This window comes from Stenella coeruleoalba (assembly GCF_951394435.1).
Source record: "Stenella coeruleoalba genome assembly, chromosome: 4".
In the NCBI taxonomy this organism is placed as follows: Eukaryota; Metazoa; Chordata; class Mammalia; order Artiodactyla; family Delphinidae; genus Stenella; species Stenella coeruleoalba.
In genome coordinates, this window is record NC_137149.1 from 17,917,358 (window position 1) to 17,938,706 (window position 21,349).

General features: G+C 38.6%; 1 long non-coding RNA gene across 2 annotated transcripts in view; it reads right to left on the reverse strand.

The window, feature by feature from the left end:
• Positions 1-19,880, reverse strand: part of LOC307185616 — a 118,876-nt gene extending 98,996 nt beyond the window's left edge. For both annotated transcript variants that reach the window (XR_013828120.1, XR_013828121.1), the window contains exons 1-2: positions 19,791-19,880; positions 17,390-17,466 (exon numbers count right to left, since the gene is read on the reverse strand). This is a non-coding gene — a long non-coding RNA (uncharacterized lncRNA). The remainder of the gene's footprint in view (positions 1-17,389; positions 17,467-19,790) is intronic.
• Between the last annotated feature and the right edge of the window lie 1,469 nt (positions 19,881-21,349).

The window sequence follows — 21,349 nt, forward strand, 5'->3', positions numbered from 1 at the left end:
CGTTTAAGAGGACACTCAGGTTTCAAGACAACTAACTGACATGGTCAGAACCCCAATTCTCAAGCTTATATTGAATTCAGAATTTCTGGTAACTGTACCCAGACTGATGAAGTAAGCCTGAAATTTATGTCCCTTCCTTCCTGGTCTAGCATCATTTTACTCTATTCCATGCCTTTTCTTCAGATTTCTTCTGATATATATTAGCTAAATCTTGGAATGATTTTCTTATATAAGTATTTCATTCATAGACACATCTGTACTTATCTCCCTAAGGCTTGTTGGGATTTGTAGGTTTGAAGAGGTAATGGAGGTTGTCTGTGTGGGGAACAGACAACCCCTTATGGCCAACTACCATAAGTGGGGCAACACTCGCCTCACCAGACAGGTAAGGAGGGGATGCCACCCTACTTAGGGTGGCACAGAGAAATTTGGTGGTTCAAGGTATTAAGAGTCATCCAAATCCACCCAAAAGGCCATACTTCAAGTCTCTGGTTCACTTTTCCCTACCAATATTTTAAGTTCTCATAAGAGGTCTCACAAGAATACGCATTCATCTTATATTAGAATCCACAAGCTAAGACTCCTTTTCTCAGTTACACTAGGCTTTTGACAAGACAAGAGGTTCATTTAGAGCAGTCAGAGAAGCTCCCTGGACCCAGTGCCTTGAACCAGGCCTTGAGCTTGTCATCATTTTCCTTAAGTACTCTAGCATAGCCGGAAGTAGTTATCCTACCTCATCTTGAATTTTTCATGACTATCCTAATGCTCTAACATAATAATAGATACTCGGTCTGACAAAACACACATTGTGATTCTATTTCTGTTTTATAAATAAGTTCATTCGTATCCTTTTTTTAGGTTCCTCATATAAGTGATATCATATGGTACTTGTCTTTCTCTGGCTTACTTCACTTAGTATGATAATCTCTAGGTCCATCCACGTTGCTGCAAATGGCATTATTTCATTCTTTTTTTTTTTATAGATGGGAAAACCAAAATCTGAATAATTGGTTTTTGAGCTTCTTATATACTAATCAATAAATATAAGTTCCGGCTTCTTAGAAATAATTGTGTTGCCAGAAAAAGGAAAACTGATTAGAAACAATCTTTGGACTTGAACTAAAGTGACAATTGCTATATTGCTACCTATAGTCAAATTACAATAGCATAGAAAAGGCCATTTCTCCTTGATTTGGTCCAAGAAAAATGGAAAAGTATATAATGCAATTTCTAGTCAGTTCAAGAGGTTTTCATCCAAGAGAAATATGTATATCTCCACACAGATTTCTTTGCTAGTGCAAAAAAGAGAAAGAAAGAAAGTAAACATTTGTTAGTGATGGCCCGTAACAAAATGTTTTTCTTAAAGGTAAATTCAGTTTCTGTGTCTATTACAGAAGAGTCTGTAGACTGGCACAGAAATCTCAGTGAACTCATTGGAAGCCAATTATTGAGTCAAACAAGAAATAGCAAAATATGATGCAATCCATTGCAGAAACCACAGAAAAGGCAGAAAGATGAATGGATTCTGGTCCATCCAAGAAAAGAATTTATTAATGTAGAAGAGAGAAACCTGAATCTAATCCTCAAACGTATGCATATCAAAATATATATATCTCTAATGCCTGTTACTAGGAGTACAAGTTAAAAAGAAAAGTTTAAAATATTTCCCAATATTTTACTTGTGTGTAAATAAGAACTAATTTCTTAGTGGTAAGAACAATGATTTGAGATATAACGGGAACTGTGATTGGCTTCCAGGCTTACAATTAGATAGCTATACAATAAAGCTTATATCTTTTAACTCAATCAGCTAGTCAGAAATGCAACTCTCCATTTATCGGATGTCTAAAATGTGACGCTGTTCAAAATAACATAGATTCTGAAGAAAACAAAACAAAAGTAGCCCCTCTCTGATGCAGCCTACACACAGTTTGAGGGAAGAGAGCTGCACATTGAACAAACAGTATCATCAATGAATATATGATCATTAAGAGGTACACAAGAAGAAGAGAAAAGGAAGCAAGAGAGGAAGTGATGCTTAATTTGAAACTTGATATGAGGAGTTAGTTAGGCAAAGGGTAAGTAAAAAGTACATTGCAGGCAGCAGGAATTGTATGGACAAAGCCTGTGAGCCTGAAAAGAGGTGTGTTTTAAGAACCCAATGAAGGTAGAGAGAGGTTGACACAGAGGGGTTGGAGAGGGTAGGTCAGGGTCATGTGCTAAGTAGTTCAGAGGATATTCAAAGAACATGAATAACCATCGAAGGTTTTTAATGATGGGAAGACCCGGTAATGGGCACCTTCTGTAGCTCTCCTCAAAACTCCAAAGTGTCCTTAAAATCCAAACTCCTTAATGTGACCTAGGTAGTATAGCATAATTAGAAAATATTGTAACACGAAAAAAATGTCCTAGGACCAACTGCAGTGGAAGTAAAAATAGTCCATTTTTTCCCCTATAGCTGGTATCCTGCCAGTAGTGAAATATGTGTATCCAGTAGGGGAGGGAGAATGTGCTATTAGGAAACCATCTGGTAGCTATATTCCCCATTAGAAAATCAGAACATGAAAAACACAAACATCATAATAGAAACAAAACAAAACAAAAAGAGCAAAGCACATAAAGAGAATTCACAGAAGAGGAAATTCAAATGTAATAAACTTACGAAAAAGGGTTCAACCTCATTAATAATCAAAGAAAAGCAAAATAGAGCGGAACAAGAGGCCTTCGGGCATCTCAGATTGACCGTTTAGATTGGCCAAACCTTTTCAGATGTTTAAGTGCTGTTACATGTGTGGTGGAACTGACACTCCCATGCATTGCTGGTCTGGGATGCAAATTAGTAAAACCTGCCTGGAAAGCAAACCGGCAATGCGTGTTATGATCCCTAAAATATTCAGTGTTTCTAAGAGTCTATCCAAGAAAATAGTAAAGAGATATGTGATTTTTTAAATTTAAAAGTTCAATGTAGTATTTATTTTAGTGAAACACGAGGAACCTAAAATTGCAAATGTTTGACTATCAGGTTAATGAAATACTAAAAAATGGAATATCATGCAGCCAAAAAAAATCATAACTGAGAAAAAACTGAGAAAAAAATGTTCAGATAAAGGATTAATCTCCAAAATATACAAACAGCCCATGGAGCTCAATATCAAAAAAACAATCCAGATAAAAAATGGGCAGAAGACCTAAACAGACATTTCACCAAGGAAGACATGCAGATGGTCAAGAAGCCCATGAAAAGATGCTCAACGTCACTAATTATTAGAGAAATGCAAATCAAAACTACAATGAGGTATCACCTCACACCCGTTAGAATGGCCATTATCAAAAAATCTAGAAACAATAAATGCTGGAAAGGGTGTGGTGAAAAGGGAACCCTCCTGCACTGTTGGTGGGAATGTAAATTGATACAACCACTATGGAAAACAGTATGGAGGTTCCTCAAAAAACTAAAAATAGAACTACCATATGACCCAGAAATCCCACTACTGGGCATACACCCTGAGAAAACCATAATTCAAAAAGAGTCATGTACCACAATGTTCATTGCAGCTCTATTTACAATAGGCAGGACATGGAAGCAACCTAAACGTCCATCGACAGATGAATGGATAAAGAAGATGTGGCACATATATACAATGGAATATTACTCAGCCATAAAAAGAAACGAAATTGAGTTATTTGTAGTGAGGTGGATGGACCTAGAGTCTGTCATACAGAGTGAACTAAGTCAGAAAGAGAAAAACAAATACCGTACACTAGCGCATATATATGGAATCTAAAAAAAAAAAAAATGGTACTGATGAACCTAGTTGCAGGGCAGGAATAAAGATGTAGCCATAGAGAATGGACTTGAGGACACGGGGTGGAAGGGGGAAGCTGGGGGGAAGTGAGAGTATCATCCACATACATACACTACTGAATGTAAAGCAGTTAGCTAATGGGAAGCAGCAGCATAGCACAGGGATATCAGCTCGGTGCTTTTTGATGACCTAGAGGGGTAGGATAAGGAGGGTGGGAGGGAGGCGCAAGAGGGAGGGGATATGGGGACATATGGGGACATATGCATATGGCTGATTCACTTTGTTGTACAACAGAAACTAACACAGTATTGTGAAGCAATTATACTCCAATAAAGACCTATTAAAAAAAAAACAAAAAAAAACAGTATTGTACCGGCACAGACATCTATATGATAGACATATAGATCAATGGAATGGAATTGAGTTTCCAGAAATAAACTCATGCATTTATGGCCAAAAAAAACAAAAATTGTTGAAGCTTGTTTTGTAGCCCAACGTGTGGCTAGTTTTTATAAATGTTCTATGTCTGTTTAAAAAGCTGTATGCTGCTTGCAAAGAGACTTATCAGTTTTCTCTAAAAATGTCTTTATTTTATCTTCATTTTTGAATGATAGTTTTCACAGGATATAGAATTCTAGCTTGGCAGTTGTTATCTCAGAAGATAGAATTCCACCCAGCTAGTGTGTATTCAAGTTTCACGCCTACCTAAGGGTTGCCTGTAGCTACAAATTCTCAGATTTTTTTTTCAGTATCAATATTTGAGACAGATAGTTTTTCTTGAAGCTCCTTTCTGTTCGGGAGTCGAGGAAGACAAGGAAGCCTGTATGTATTCATCTGCATTCATATGGAACAGCCCTTTAGTATCTCAACTTTATGGACACCCTCCTGTTAGTGAACTTGAGTAAGCCCTGGGCTTTGACCTCCATCCCCGGAGCTCAGGATCAGTAATATCTTCAAGTAAATATCTTCAGGGTAGAAGCCATCTTCACTGCTGTGCTTGCATTTGAGTTCCTGTTTCTACTCAGTACCTGCCCTAAATACCCTCTTATGTGCCAGCACATGGACGCATTCAAGAGTATTTTTATTCAGCATTTTAAGTTGTTTTCAGAGGAAGGATTTATTCTGGTTCCTAGAATATCATGTTAGAGAAAAAAATTGTTTCTAATCAGCTTTCAGTGCCCTGATTTTAATATGAATAGACAACCAAAAATCATCAGACGTTTGAAGAAAGTATCTATCATGAAAGATGTAGACAGATTAAAAAAACAGGGGAAAAAAGCAACCTGGAAAAACAGTAGCAGTACAGGCAGCAAAAGAAAACTTCCAAGCTGTTAATATGCTCAGAAACATAAGAAAAGATGTTATATCCATGAAACAAAATCAGTTGAAACAGGTACATCCACAGAACCTAAAAGATGTTGGGGAAAATTTTAAATCTGATAGTAAAAATGAAAATCCTAATAGATATGTTAGAATATAAAGTTGATGAAATCTCTCAGAAAAATAAATTAAAAAAAATAAATGACAGAGAGACTCTGAGACAGAAAATAAGAAGAAAGATAAGAAAATCAGAGGAGCAGTCTAAGAGAATCACTATCCAACTAATAGGAGTTTCAGAAATAGAGAACAAAGAAAATTTACCAAAAGTAAAGCACATGATTCTTCAGATTAAAATATTCCTCTGGGTGCCCAGCAAAACATACAAAACCGATATACCTTAAGACGTATTCTCATAGAATTTTAGCAGACTGAGGACAAAGATTTGGCAGGGGAGGGGGTGAGACACATCAAAAACAAAGAATCTAGAGTTATAATAGCTTCAGAATTCTCTGTTGTAACACTGGAAGCTAGAAGATGGAACAATGGCATCAAATTTTCGAAAAGACAATTATTTCCAACCTAGACTTCTATGCTAAACTCTCAGTAAAGTATGAGGCTGAAATAAAAATATTTTCCAACATACTAGGTCTCAAAATATGTACCTTTCGTGCATCCTTTTCCTAACAGGTACTGAAAACTGTTTTAACAAAAACAAGAGAGTACACCAAGAAAGAGGAAGATGTGGTTTCCAGGAAACAAGATTCTCTAACATCACAGAGAATCAAAGAGAATGATGGTGAGTAATCGCAAATAAGTGCAGCGCCACGGGCCCAGAAAGATTCTCCAAGAAGATGAATTCCATCTATCATATGTTAGACGATATAGAAAGAGGAATTAGAAAAATGCCCCGAGTTTGTAGTTGATAAGAACGCAGAAAACCAACACAATTGTTAACTCCACAGAAAATAGAAAGCAAGCAAGAAAGAGTAATCATAAAAGATTGCATGGCTCAGTTAGAAATAGCATTTATATATTCATAAGAACGTAAACTCCCGATATAGACCTATGCAAAATTTTATATAACTGTATTGAAAAAATATATAGGACCAAAGTGGGTGTGTGTATGTGGCCGGGGTTTGTGAGAGAGAGTTAAAGTCTCCTCGCTCCGAGAGGGAAATAACAGACAAGGCCAAAACCTGCAATATCAAGAAGCAGCAATAGAAATGTGTCATTTGAAGATGTGGAAATAAATACAAAGAATCAGCTTACTTTGTGGAAAACAATGGCCTCTGAGAAGGGACAAACTGAGGGAAAGTTCAGGAGGCCAATGGTTTTGTGTAACAAAATTCATTAAAAAATGGACTCTGTAAACATCATAATTTTGATGAAAAAATAAAAGTTAGGAAGATTCGGCCACTATTCTATTTGGGTCTATAATACAGGACACCCAAGCAGTATACGATATAAATAAGATTTAAATACTTTTATTATTCTTCCATTTTCCAGATTAAAACCAATCTAAGGCAACCCCTATGCCAGGACACCTGTATCACAAGGAGCTCAGGTTACCCTGGAAAAAGGGAGGAAAATGAGAAGTGTTGCCACATTTCTCTTGGCTTGAGCAGCCCCTCCTGACATGCTGCCATGAGGCATATGATGATGCATTGCTGGGTCCTTACGCCTGACACCACAGTGTTTATGAGAAATATACAGGGTTTTCCTTTCATAGTGATGTACCAGAATTTTGCCAAGGAAAGGCACTTTTCACCCACTTTGGGCGTCATCATCTCTTTCTCACAGTTTATACCTTTATATGAAACTTCCCTTCTACCACGTTAGAGGTTGTTCCTACCCTATTGTCCTCAAAAATATGTTTCTCACCCACTCCCTCACCCTGATACGACCACCACACGGCATTAGTGAAGCTTTGTGCATAGTTCAGGGGAAGGAGGGTGACAATGCTCTCTGGCGTTTACTCTCCACAAATCATTTCATATGTTTCATATTTAAGGAGGTTGGACTCAATCACTCATTCAATCTTGTAAAGCTCTGCTATGTTCTGGTGCCAGAGCCCATAATTACCATAAAACAGGTTGATTTCAGGCCGAATTGCACTGGAAAATGACATTTTGCATTTTTATTGGCACTTTGAAGAGAACATATTCTTCTCCAGTTATTGTACTTTTAACACATTAAAATACTGAGAAATCGTCTTTCCATATGTATTATAAGAAAAAATATTCAAAATTTAAGATTTATGCTCGTCTCTTATAATTTTATTAGCATTCTAAGCAAGTTCAATGCCCATCAGACCTAGGTCTAGTTATTTTTATTGATGCCATGTAGACAAGCCTTAATCAAAACCACTAGCAAAACTACTATGTCTCCTCTGCTTCTGCCAGAAAATTGGCAGAAAATTCTCATTTAAAGCTTGCAAGAAAAACCCAGAGGAAGCTTGCAGAAATCCTTTATGCTATATTTCCCAGCAACAGAATAGTTTCCTGCCTTTGAAACTCAATTAATTTTACTTCACCAAAAGTGTGAAAACCAGGTAGCACCTAAGAATCCCATCCCTACTCTGGTTGATCCTTATAAAAATAACACCATGATATTTTGCAACAAACAGTATAAACCCCTTTTGGCCACCCTAGGAAACATGATGTCAGAGACCATGAATATGGAATATTGATTTTCCCTTTAAGCGTGAAAAGAAGAAACTTGCCTACAGCCTAAATCTCTCTGTTCTGTGTACTTCACCAAGAAAATAGTTATTCTGCTGCCTAAGGTGCTATCATACCCTTTGTGTTCCAAGCTTTCCTGGGAGTTCTGTTCCCATAAGAGATGCTTTAGTAAGTTCAAGCCACATTTTGAAAGAAAATTCCTCAAGTGACCACGTAAGCTCCTACCTGCCCCTAAACTCCATCTAATTTCTGGGCACATCTGGGAGGGACCTCATCCTTCTCCAGAGAAACCCAGTTACTGTTTCTTTTGTGGGCTTAGAAGAGAAAGCTGTTGGGTTTCGTTTTTCCTTTACGCGTGTTCAATTAATATGGCTCTAACTAGGCCAGTCCCTCAAGAGGCCTGAGTCGAAGAGAAATTATGAAGGCGTCTGGCAGCAACATCAGCTTTTGTAAATCTGAGAATTATCTCGGTTTTCCTTGGTTCAGCGAGAGCCAAAGTTTCATCCACACTTTGTTCTACTACCATGTTGGATCGGTAGCGATAGAACCACAAAGCAAGCCAACATAATAAGCGGAGTTCAGAATTCTTTCAGCAGGTTGGTTAGAGACACTATGTTTCGGGAGTCTTCAGGGTTTCTCCGGAAAGCCCAGGGAAGTCCAATGGCTGCTCAGATTCCCTTTGAGGGTTAACGGCAGCGCCAGGTCAAGAACCCAGTTCTCTCACCTCCCTTCACCGTGTCAGCACTACACTACGACCCTTAGGTGCTGAATTGGGCGAGTCAGAGTAGATCTGTTGCAATCGGATATGGGGCCGGACTCACAGGAAAGGACTGAGTTAGAGGTAGAAGTTCAGAGACACTCAAAGGAAGGTTGCAGCCACTGACTTTCCCAAAGGGGAAAATGTGAATAGGGTACATTTACTACGAAAAAGAGTAGACTTAAAATTTGTCGTTTTGACCGTTTGTGAATAAACCTGAAGGTCCAAGATACATGGTGATTTGACATTTTGCTAAGATTGGAAGATTAACTGGTCTGAGCCTCGCCTCAAGCCTAGCATGCATACCTTAGCAAAACTTTTATGTCCTACGTTTCTCCTCCACACAAAGTAAAGCTCGTAATTTTTTTTTTTTTAAGAAGAGAAAGTCAACTAGTTGTGTGAGGGAGAAAATAAAGCAAAAGTAAAGATATCTAAAAAAATGATGTCCTTTAAAGGAAACATGAGACAAAGTACATATTGTCGAACTTGAAATGAACAGGCTGATATCATTTAATCAATTAATCAACAAAAAAGTATTATTTGAGTTCCTAATGCATGCCTGGGCTAAGATGTAGGGGGACAGCTGTGAACACCTAAGACACAGTTCATGTCCCCAGTGAATTACAAATAGCCAATTTCAAACAAGATGCCTGTTCTAAAAGAGGAGTACCAGGTGCCTCGGGACCATATCACCAAGGAGACTGACATTGTCCTGCAGGTCAGAGAATACCTACCTAAATGGGTGACATTGAAGCTAAGACCTGTACTCTACATGGAAATAAGACAGTCATCAACTTGTTTCAGTATATGCCTAGTCAGCCCCAAAATTACATTTTATGGAGAAAGTAGCATATCTTAGAAGTCTTTGCAAATTTAAGGATTCTCAAAGTTCTAGAAGTGTTGATCCCTCAAAAGTGTTAATGATAGAACAGCTGAGGGCTGATGCCTGAGACCCCTGTTAGGAGACGAGATGATGAAGATGATGCAGAGATACAGAAGAAATGTGGCCGGAGAGACGGAGGAGGTGAACAATGGTACGAAACACTTCAAGGGGGTTAAGAAGAATAAGAAAAGAGAAACGAGGATGTGTTAGAGATCTTCAGGAGGGTGGTTTGAGGGGAATGGAGGGGTGATGTGATGGCAAGGGCTTAAGAAGGGGTTAGGTGGACGGGAAACAGAGAGAGCCAATAAATGACTTCACTCTTTCCAAGTTGTAGCACGTGTTCACCCTGCCGCACTTCAAGGACCTGAAATCCTACTATTTGCAGGAAATTGTTTTTAATAGGAAGAAGAGAAGAGGAACGCTCTTGTTTGCTTTTCCTCAAACATCATCACAAACTGTCACTAAACGTCAGCATATTCTAAACATTTAACATCTTATTTATTCAGCATTTATTTCACACCATCAGATGCTTTTAGTTGGACAGCAAACTGAGAAAATATTTGTGGTTCGGAGCTATTGATGATAAAATCAATAAAATCACTACTATTCGGGACAATCCAGGAAAACTTAGTAACATAGAGCCTTAAAAGAATGCTGCCTTCAAAGCTGAGCGAGCTCTGCCTCTCACTGTTTGGTCAAGTAGCCCCACTGTTTCCCACACTCAATCTGCTCTGCCTTCACAGCTCTTGGCTTGGTCACTCTCTCCTCTGCTCAAAACATTTCAGGTTTCCTTTATCTACACAAAACAGCGAGCATGTCTTAGCTTATCCTAAAGGGTCCTCTACAATACAGTCTCAGCCAACTTTCCAAAATTACCTTTTAAAAATCTTCCACTTCTGCCCAACTGACCTACTCCCTATTTCTTGTGCCATTCCCTCCTGAACAAAAGCCAGTGTCCTCCCTTGTGTGGACATGTTTCTATTGGATGCCTCTGCCTTGCGCCCTCCATTTGACCATAATTGAGAGAATACAGCTGAAGTATTTATTATAGCGTCCGGCAATAGTGGGTACTCGATACATTTTCTTTCCTATTTTCCCTTCAATAGGCATTTATTAATGAACTGTGAACAACCGATTAGCTGGTTTCTATTGTGTCCTGTATGTCTTGCATGATTCTTTTTTGTCTGCTTATCCTTTTTCAGATTTTGTCCTTTTTTTTTAGTTCAAGATTCCTAGAAGTAGAAATCTGTTTACTGCCATCGTAAAGCCAGCACTTTGAAATTTTAGTCACCCCATAAATACTTCTGGATGACGATGATAGCTCATTTTCTTTAAATGAGTTAGTATATACAATGCATGCAATTAATTGAATTATGAATTTATTACCTATCATAGGATCGGCAGACCAGTAAGTCAGAGGATTAAATTTATGCTGTCCATATAAATATGATTCTACAAGAAAGTACACTTTTTATGTATTTGTTAAAAGTCAATGCCATCTCCCAATAACTTTCCTGTTTCATTCTATTTCATGTCATTATGAAAATTATGCTCAGGCTTCAAAAATATTCTAAACTTTTTAAAGTCACTATTTTTAAAATCTAATATCAAATACAAGTTAGTGACATGCAAAATAGCCACCTCTGCAACAGTTTAGGCAAATCCTATTTTCCACACAATAAAATATGCCTCTGTACCTTAAAGAACAAATGTAAAATCTCTCCTTTTTAGTTTTCCAATACGCTCCATTTTCTGCAAACACTGTGGTCTTATTTCTCTAAGTGGCTACATAACAATGACATAAACATTCCTAACCCACATTTATTATGGAGTAGCACCATTTTCCACACTAAAAGTAACTGCTAGTAAATTTGTGCAAAATTCAGTGATTGCTTCCAAAACTTTTTGTCAACATTTTTCAACTGCTCTGTTTCATGACCATAAAGTTTGAACCAAAGACATTTGGAAAGAAACTGAAACCATGTGAATCAAAGAAGATGGGAACAAGAATAATGAAAGTTGACTTATGTGAAACCCACAAATCTCTCCTAGTTTTAACCCAAAGAGTCATGTAAGATGACTGCTTTCCTCTCCAACCCCTCCATTCCCCGCCCCCCAGCACACCACAACACCCCTACCAGTAGATTTTGCTGTTTTATGTGATTGCTACTAGACTGAAAATTCTTACCTTTATCCCAACTTTTGAGAAAATGAGGAAACACTAACCACCGGGTCTAATAATTACCAGTTCCAAAGAATGATATCCTTTGCAGAGGGTGCCCAATTATTATTGATTAAGTCTACCAACTCCTACTGAGGGGATTACTTTTTCTTGAACATTAGCAAATCCTGCCTCTATCTACACAACACCACAAACCAGTTAATAAGAAAATTCAAACACTTAAAAGCTATTTTGTCCATGTAGTGGTATGCAAACGGTTTTTGGTTTCAGGAGGTTTTGTTCTCTTTTCTCTTCATTTCAAATATTTTTTTTTTCCACTGAATTGACCCTGAATGGGGTATCATGTAGACACAGATTAGGTCAATAGAAAGTGAGTATCTTTTTGAAGGTCACACAAATAACGGATAGAATTCAGATAGCAAGGCAATAGCAAGTACAGGGGTGAGGGAGGCTACTCTCCACAGAGCACTGCATAACAAACAAGAAATAGGAGTCAAGAATCTTATCCTCAAGGAATTTAACTGGGGAGATAGAGCACGTAAAACCATGACGGGTCTCAACCCTGTTACCCTTGTCTGTTTGACTTTGGGCTTGTCACGTCACCTCTGTGGGCCTTCACGTTAACCTTACCTGTAAAAGTGATAGAGTGGGATTTAATCAATCCAAGTTTAACTCAAGAACAGGGACTAGGAGGCAAAATGTAAGGGGGTGCCCAAAAAATGCAATAATCAGGATAAATAATCGTTTATGTGATTTTGTTAATGAACAAACTATGCCCCAAAGCCTACCCGCCTTTTTTTTAAATAAAGTTTTGTTGGAATCAGGGCCAGAATCAGGGTGAAGTGAGTGAGGCAGAGTTGTTCAAATGCAGGGTCAGATCCTGTCTTTATTGAAAATTTCCACACCGTGTTTATCAAGGGTTTTTTTTTTCTTTGCACTAATTTTGATTTTTTTAAATATTGCATTAAAATAGCATTTATCTTTATTACTGAGGTTTTTGAAACTCTGTTAAATTTTGTGCCTGAGATGAAGGGCTCACTCACTTTACCTTAAATCCAGCCCTTTGAGACTCTAAGAAATACTAAAAATAAAATACTAGGAAAAATATGAAATGCATACATAATAAATTATTGAAATCATTGGCCAGCAAGTACCTTTAGTATCTAATAGATATACATTTTATCTTAAACATACAAATTCCACAAGCAGCCTAATACTATAAAAGCTCAAAGCAGGAAAATTATCTCTACAGGCAGAATGGCAATATATGAAAAAATTTTTATTCATAAAATACTGACAAATCCAGAAGCTAGTGCTTGGTTTTCTTCCCCTCATGGTATGGCTGGGCTGTGTTTAGTCTGGCCATTCCATTTCATAGCCAAATCTCTGCATGTTAGAAAATGCAGACTGAGACACCTCAGCTTCCACCTACTGCTTAGTATTGTTGACCTGAAATAAACAGACTACCAGATATTTCTCCGGCAAAGATGGGTTTATTCAGGATCAACAGAGAATTGCAACTCATGGTCTGCAACCATGGCGAGCCACATGCAAGTCCCCACGTGGCAAGGGCAGGAGAACACTTTCATAGGGAGGAAAAGGAAGTTAGGAGGGTTATAGTAAAGCAGGGTCCATGGTTTTTCATTGGCTGATTCCTTGCCAGGAAAGAAAAGGAGTCTTTCTTCTTCTTCTTGGGCTCTGCTATCATCACAGGGTGTGAGAGCTCCTCATTCTATTTAGTTGGGGTTTCTGTTTATTATTTTTTTTATAGTATGTTGAGAAGAATAGTCTTTTTAGAAAGGTACAAATAGTGTCAAGTATATCTTTTTTTAAAATTTTATTTATTTATTTTATTTTTGGCTGTGTTGGGTCTTCGGTGCTGTGCACTGGCTTTCTCTAGTTGTGGCGAGCAGGGGCTACTCTTCATTGCGGTGCATGGGCTTCCCATTGCAATGGCTTCTCTTGTTGTGGAGCATGGGCTCTAGGCGTGCGGGCTTCAGTAGTTGCAGCACACTGGCTCAGTAGTTGTGGCTCATGGGCTCTAGAGCGCAGGCTCAGCAGTTGTGGCACACGGGCTTAGTTGCTCTGTGGCACGTGGGAACTTCCCAGACCAGGGATCGAACCCGTGTCCCCTGCATGGGCAGGCAGGTTCTTAACCACTGCTCCACCAGGAAAGTCCCTCAAGTATATCCTAAGTTGAATTTCTCGCCTTTCTTAAAAGGCAAACCCTTCCTTGACTCCTTAGAAATGCCTGATTTCCCTGGTTTTGCTTCTGTCCAGAGCTAGCTTTCCCACCCTGCATAGGCCTGTCTCACAGGCCATACCTGTGAAACTGGTCCACTCAGAAGTCAGTAAAGCATGAACTCTAAGGCCTAACTTAACGGAGGTGTCATGCTCACACTGGAGGGATGGGGAAGCACGGGGTTTGTGAGATGTGAGATGTAGAGCTCTTGAGAACACTGTGTATTTCCCCTTTATATTGATACATGCAAGGCCCCAACTGGTATTTCCCTCTTTTAATTCATCTACCATAGGTATAAGTCCCCTGATGTACAGTTCAAGGTTAAAGAGAGTAGCTTGAATTAGTATTTACTTACTGCATAAACAAAATCAACTCCTGTTGGAATTATAAGCAGTAGAGCATTACCATCAAAATTACAACAGCTTCTAACGAACAAACAAGCATGTGTGAGAACTTACAGAAACCCTCATCTCTAAACACAGTTGAGGGAGAATTAAGGGGAACAGTGTCAGAGCAGATCAGATTGAAACCCCACATCTTGTCACAACAAGAGAGAAAATGTGAACATGTCCTAAATAAAACAGTGTATCTCTTTATTTATTGATTTATTGATGCTTCTTCAGTTGCCATTTTCTTTTTACCTTCTAAATATCTGCAAAGTAGATAATGAAAGAGGTAGAGTGAATAAAGAAGTGGCTGGAGTATATCTAGTTATTGCCAATAGCTATCTTCCAACCTCTTGCTCAACCACAAGTCCAAATATTGGAACAATAATTATCTAGTATTTCATTAGCATACTCTAACACAAATCCCCTGCAAAACTTACAAAGAGTGGAAGGTGAAATAAAATCTTCTTCAAAAACAATTACCATTTCACCTCCTAAAAGATAATTCTTCTATCATGTACAGCTCTCAAGTTCAATCATCCTTACTTTTCCAACCTTACTAAGGTTTATCCTAAGAAATCTTTAGATCAGAAAAATAGTCATCAGTCCCCTAGAGAGATAATTAATGAAAACTAAAATATTTTATCTGAGGATACACAGACCTATAACTTTCTGTAAATTTATCTTAATTTCACCCCAATATTTGTCTTAGGTATTAATATAATTTCATGCTTTTTATCTTTATGAATATCTATATGAACCTAGTGAAAAATGAAAAATTATGGGAAAGGTAATGCATTTGTTTATGATCCTGCTGTAATTATTTTAAATGTCCTTAAAAAGCTTTCCACAACCTAAATGTCCATCAATAGAGGACTTATTGAATAACTATGGAACATCTATTCCATGGAATACTATGCAGCTACAAAAAGGAATGAGGTTGATCTCTGAGTATTATTAGTCAGTGATTTCCAGAATACATTACTAAGTAAGACCAAAAAAAGGAGGAAAGTGTGTAGAGTGTATTACTGCTCATCTAAGAAAGGGTAGATATAAATATATTCACATTCCTGAAATAAAAGATGAAGGCTTAAATTACAATTTTTTAAATAAAAACTGATAAGGGAATAGAATTAAGGAGATATGGCACGAAGCTAAATTTTTTTTAATATACTGTGTTTTGTGGCTATGACTCTGGGGCCACATAAATACATAATTATAAAATGAAACTACAGTTTAAAAAATTGCTAAAAATAAAAGGAAACAAACAAATAGAAATTTGCATCCTTTTTTGACAAAACTACACAGAAACTATTTAAAATAACCCTGTAACACAATAGTATATCATCAGTGACGGAGACTCTAGGAATAAATATATAAACATGCAAAAATGAAACCAAAGGTGAGTGCACCTTTTCAATAATAATTTCATTGCTGGTAGGTTGCTATTGTTATCCTGAAATTATTATGTGTGTATCGTGGAATAAAAGAAACCAGTAGTTATACTGGTGTCATTGAGAAGAAACTAGATTTTCAATTTTAAAATATAAATAAAAAGCCCAATCAGAGGCAACCCTGTAGCCCTGATTTTAAATTGCATGTATCAGGATGAACTCACAATGCAGGGTTTTGTTTTTTTTTAATCTAGATTTCTAACTCTGTTTTTTTAAAGTCTAGAAACAATGACCAACCAAATAGCAATGATCACCATAGTACCTAGATTATATGTTCTTGAAATACCATTGACCACTAAATGGAACCAGAGCATCTTAGAAAATGGCTAATTTCAGATATGAGGCATCATATGTCCAAGATGATCCTGAAATACCTGATCGCACACCAGAACGCCGTAACACTATCAGAGACTCGTAGGATCGTAGCAAGAGTGCTCAGGAGATAGTCTGAATAAACCCCCTCTGGCCAAGGATGAACCAATTTGAGCATAAACAAGAATAACTACAATAAATTAAAATGCAAATTATGACTACATAACAACAACAAAAAACACATGAGGATGAGGACGCATCACTTTTGGAGAATGCTAAGGAAACAATTTATTATTTTGACAGCTGATAATAGAGAGTAAGAATTAAAGAATTTTTCTGTCTTTTCTGTATAAACTGAAACTCATAGTAGCAACATAGCTGTTAAGAGGAAGTTTCTCTTTACAAAAATATTCCAGCTAATAAGTAAAGAAAAAAAGAATAGAATAATAGCATTATCATTTTGCAGCCTTTAATGAATTAGTGGGTCTGCAGCTATACTATCCAATATGGTAGCTACTAGACACAAGTGGCTATTTACATTTCAATTTACAGTAATTAAAATTTTTTAAATTAAAGACTCAGTTTCTCAATCACATTAGCCACATTTAAGAGCTACATGTGGCTAGTGACTACTGTATTAAGATATAGAACAGATATGGAGCATGTAGTACAGATATAGAACATATATGTACTGATATGGAACACTTCCATCACCACAGAAATTTCTGTTGGAAAGTCTACTCTACCCCTCAATGAACTTCAATTGCTATGAGACACTGAGTGACAGAAGTACACAATAGCACCTTGCAAAATATTAACAATGACAATGTTCTTCAACTGCTAGACAATGAACTTCAATTGCTACCAGATATTGAGTGACAGAAGTACACAATAGCACCTTGCAAAAAAACAAAAGAATAAAAACAAAAAAAGAACAACAACAACAAATAAAACCTGAATAAAATGAAGCCTCTGGATCTAACTACCAATTTCCTGTATTTACAGGAAACACAGGGGACAGAGGAATGAGTTACACAACACTATGGGGATCCAGTCGGCAAATTCCAGACCGTGGAACCCTGCTCAGAACAAATGATGCACTTTTCTTAACAAAAATAATACCCAAGAAAACGGATGGAGGAGGAAACAAATCTCATAAATTCCATGAAATGTAAGAAACATATCAAACAAAATTACAATCCATAGCCCTCATTAAAAGCCTGTTTCAAACAGACTATAAAATAAATAATTACAAATTCTAAAACAAGCGTGGAAATTTGAACACTGACTGGATATTTGCTGATATTAAGGAACTATTGCTAACTTTGGGCATGCTTAAAAATAGGGATATTTGAAGCATCCTTACCTTTTAGGTACACACTGAAACACCGATGAAGTGATACAATACTTGGACTTTGCTTCAAAGTGATCTGGATGTGGGACCTTGGGGAAGTAATAAATAAAACAAGATTAGCTGTGACTTGTTTGTTGGAGCTGGATGATGGGTACGTGGAAGCTCATTATATTTTTCTCTCTACTTTTGTGTATGTTTGAAATTTTCTATAATACAGACTTAAAATTTTTCATTGTGTCAGCCAATTATAATCCACTGTCATATAAAATCTGCTAATTACAGAGGAACTAGCAGAAATATTTAACCGTTCCTCATCTGTGATGAAACAATTTATACTCCAATGTACATTCCAAATCTTGGTAAAGCTCATTGCAACACAAACCTCCAATACAGGATGCTTAAACTTTAGATTAAGTATAAGATTTTTTTTTTTGCAAACAACAAATGAAAATATTTGTCTTAATTAAAACGTTTCTCAGTTAAAAGAAAAAAAAAAAGTTAGACATCACTCAATATGACACCAGTAGGGGGAGATAGATGCTGGATTTCCTCTGAAATTTTTTTTCAAAAAATAACCTAAATTCAATATGATAGTCTGGATTATTTGGGGGTTGAGGGGGTGAGGAGAGAACATTCTCCTGGGTTTTCAGTAAAAAGCATGTCTCCACCCTCAATTCTTTTCCCTTCATTTCCAAGAAAGGAATTGCTGTTCACTCTGCATCATTACAATCCATTTGCTAGCCTAAATACATGTTCAAATTACGGTAATAACACTGTCCAAACTGTCCTTGGCCACTTTTATCTCTTTAATGGACTTCCTAGATGTTATTTAAGTGTTTTTTAAGTACCCCTTTTACTCTCCCATGTGTAATGCTAACGTTACATTTGGCTCAAACTAGTACTCTAGTAAATAATGTCATTCATCTATGCAATTATCTCTTGAATGTCTACTATGTGCAGGGTACTACGGTCAGAGCTGGAATTATCATGAAGAACAAGAATTAATTTCTACCCTCAAATAGTTTACAGTTTAGTAGGAGAGCACAGTACACAGTAGGATAAAATAGGGGAGTACAGGATTGTATGGGAGCCCATGGAAGGGCAGTTAACCCATTTGGAGAAAGACTTCCCAAATGGAACATACACCTACATCTTTCATTTATTCATCAATTTGTTTAATTACTCAACATACACTGATTTTATCCACCCAATACATGCGTATCGAGCATCTTTTATGAACAAGATATAGTGTCCTCTTGATTCAGACCTCCATAAACTTTTCCTGCTCAGGATACACCATCTTTGACAGAGTGTACCTGCCTGTAACAATATTTTCAATATAAATTCTTCCTTCTGCTAGAAAACCCCAGTGGTATTCATATATTACTTCTGGGAATTGTGACCTAATTTTTAAAAAAATTTTATGTTAGACGCTTATATAAAACTAACCGGATACACTCTTTCTTTACTGATCACACAATTTCTTATGTTCTTTAACCAATTCATTTAAAATATTCTTCTTATAGTATGGTACTGGCACAAAAACAGAAATATAGATCAATGGAACAGGATAGAAAGCCCAGAGATAAACCCACACATATATGGCCACCTTATCTTTGATAAAGGAGGCAAGAATATACAATGGAGAAAAGACAGCCTCTTCAATACATAGTACTGGGAAAACTGGTCAGCTACATGTAAAAGAATGAAATTAGAACACTCCCTAACACCATACACAAAAATAAACTCAAAATTGATTAAAGACCTAAATATGGGCTTCCCTGGTGGCACAGTGGTTGAGAGTCCACCTGCCGATGCAGGGGACATGGGTTCGTGCCCCGGTCCAGGAAGATCCCACACGCCGCGGAGCGGCTGGGCCCGTGATCCACGGCCGTTGAGCCTGTGCGTCTGGAGCCTGTGGAGGAGGCACAGCAACAGGGGTGCGGAGGAGAGCAGAGGAGAGCATAGCAACAGGAGTGCGGAGGGCAAAGCAGAGAGAATCCCGGACAAAGGATCAGTGCCGACCAGCACTCACCAGCCCGAGAGGCTTGTCTGCTCACCCCCCGGGGCAGGCGGGGCTGGGAGTTGAGGCTCGGGCTTCGGTCGGAGCGCCGGGAGAGGACTGGGATTGGCGGCGTGAACACAGCCTGCAGGGGTTTAGTGCGCCACGGCTAGCCGGGAGGGAGTCCGGGGAAAAGTCTGGACCTGCCGAAGAGTCAAGAGACTTTTTCTTCCCTCTTTGTTTCCTGGTGCGCGAGGAGAGGGGATTAAGAGCGCTGCTTAAAGGAGCTCCAGAGACGGGCGCGAGCCGCGGCTAAAAGCGCGGACCCCAGAGACGGGCATGAGACGCTAAGGCTGCTGCTGCCGCCACCAAGAAGCCTGTATGCGAGCACAGGTCACTCTCCACACCTACCTTCTAGGGAGCCTGTGCAGCCCGCCACTGCCAGGGTCCCGGGATCCAGCGACAACTCCCCCGGGAGAACACACGCCGCGCCTCAGGCTCATGCAACGTCACGCCGGCCTCCGACGCCGCAGGCCCGCCCCGCACGCAGTGCCCCTCCCTCCTCCTGCCCTGAGTGAGCCAGAGCCCCCGAAGCAGCGGCTCCTTTAACCCCGTCCTGTCTGAGCGAAGAACAGACGCCCTCCGGAGACCTACACGCAGAGGCGGGGCCAAATCCAAAGCTGAGCCTCTGGGAGCTGTGAGAACAAAGAAAAGAAAGGGAAATCCCTCCCAGCAGCCTCAGGAGCAGCGGATTAAAGCTCCACAATCAACCTGATGTACCCTGCATCTGTGGAATACATGAATAGACAACGAATCATCCCAAATTGAGGAGGTGGACTTCGAGGGCAAGATTTATGATTTTTTCCCCTTTTCCTCTTTTTGTGACTCTGTATGTGTATGCTTCTGTGTGAGATTTTGTCTGTATAGCTTAGCTTCCACCATTTGTCCTAGGGTTCTATCTGTTCGTTATTTTTTTATTATTATTTTTTAAAATTTTTTTCTTAATAATTATTTTTTTATTTTAATAACTTTATTACATTTTATTTTACTTTATTTTATTTTACTTTATCTTCTTTCTTTCTTTTTTCCTTCCTTCCCTCCTTCCTTCCTTCCTCCCTCCTGCCCTCCCTCCCTCCCTCCCTCCCTTCTTTCTTTCTTTCTTTCTACTTCTACTAATTCTTTCTTTCTACTTTTTCTCCCTTTTATTCTGAGCTGTGTGGATGAAAGGCTCTTGGTGCTCCAGCCAGCAGTCAGTGCTGTGCCTCTGAGGTGGGAGAGCCAACTTCAGGACACCGGTCCACAAGAGACCTCCCAGCTCCACATAATATCAAACGGCGAAAATCTCCCAGAGATCTCCATCTCAAAACCAGCACCAAGCTTCACTCAACGACCTGCAAGCTACAATGCTGGACATCCTATGCCAAACAACTAGCAAGACAGGAACACAACCCCACCCATTAGCAGAGAGGCTGCCTAAAATCATAATAAGTCCACAGACACCCCAAAACACACCAACAGACGTGGACCTGCCCACAAGAAAGACAAGATCCATCCTCATCCACCAGAACACGGGCACTAGTCCCCTCCACCAGGAAGCCTACCCAACCCACTGAACCAACCTTAGCCACTGGGGACAGACACTAAGAACAACGGGAACTACGAACCTGCAGCCTACAAAAAGGAGACCCCAAACACAGTAAGATAAGCAAAATGAGAAGACAGAAAAACACACAGCAGATGAAGGAGCGAGATAAAAACCCACCAGACCTAAAAAATGAAGAGGAAATAGGCAGTCTACCTGAAAAAGAATTCAGAATAATGATAGTAAAGATGATCCAAAATCTTGGAAATAGAATAGACAAAATGCAAGAAACATTTAACAAGGACCTAGAACAACTAAAGATGAAACACACAACGATGAACAAAACAATAAATGAAATGAAAAATACTCTAGATGGGATCAATAGCAG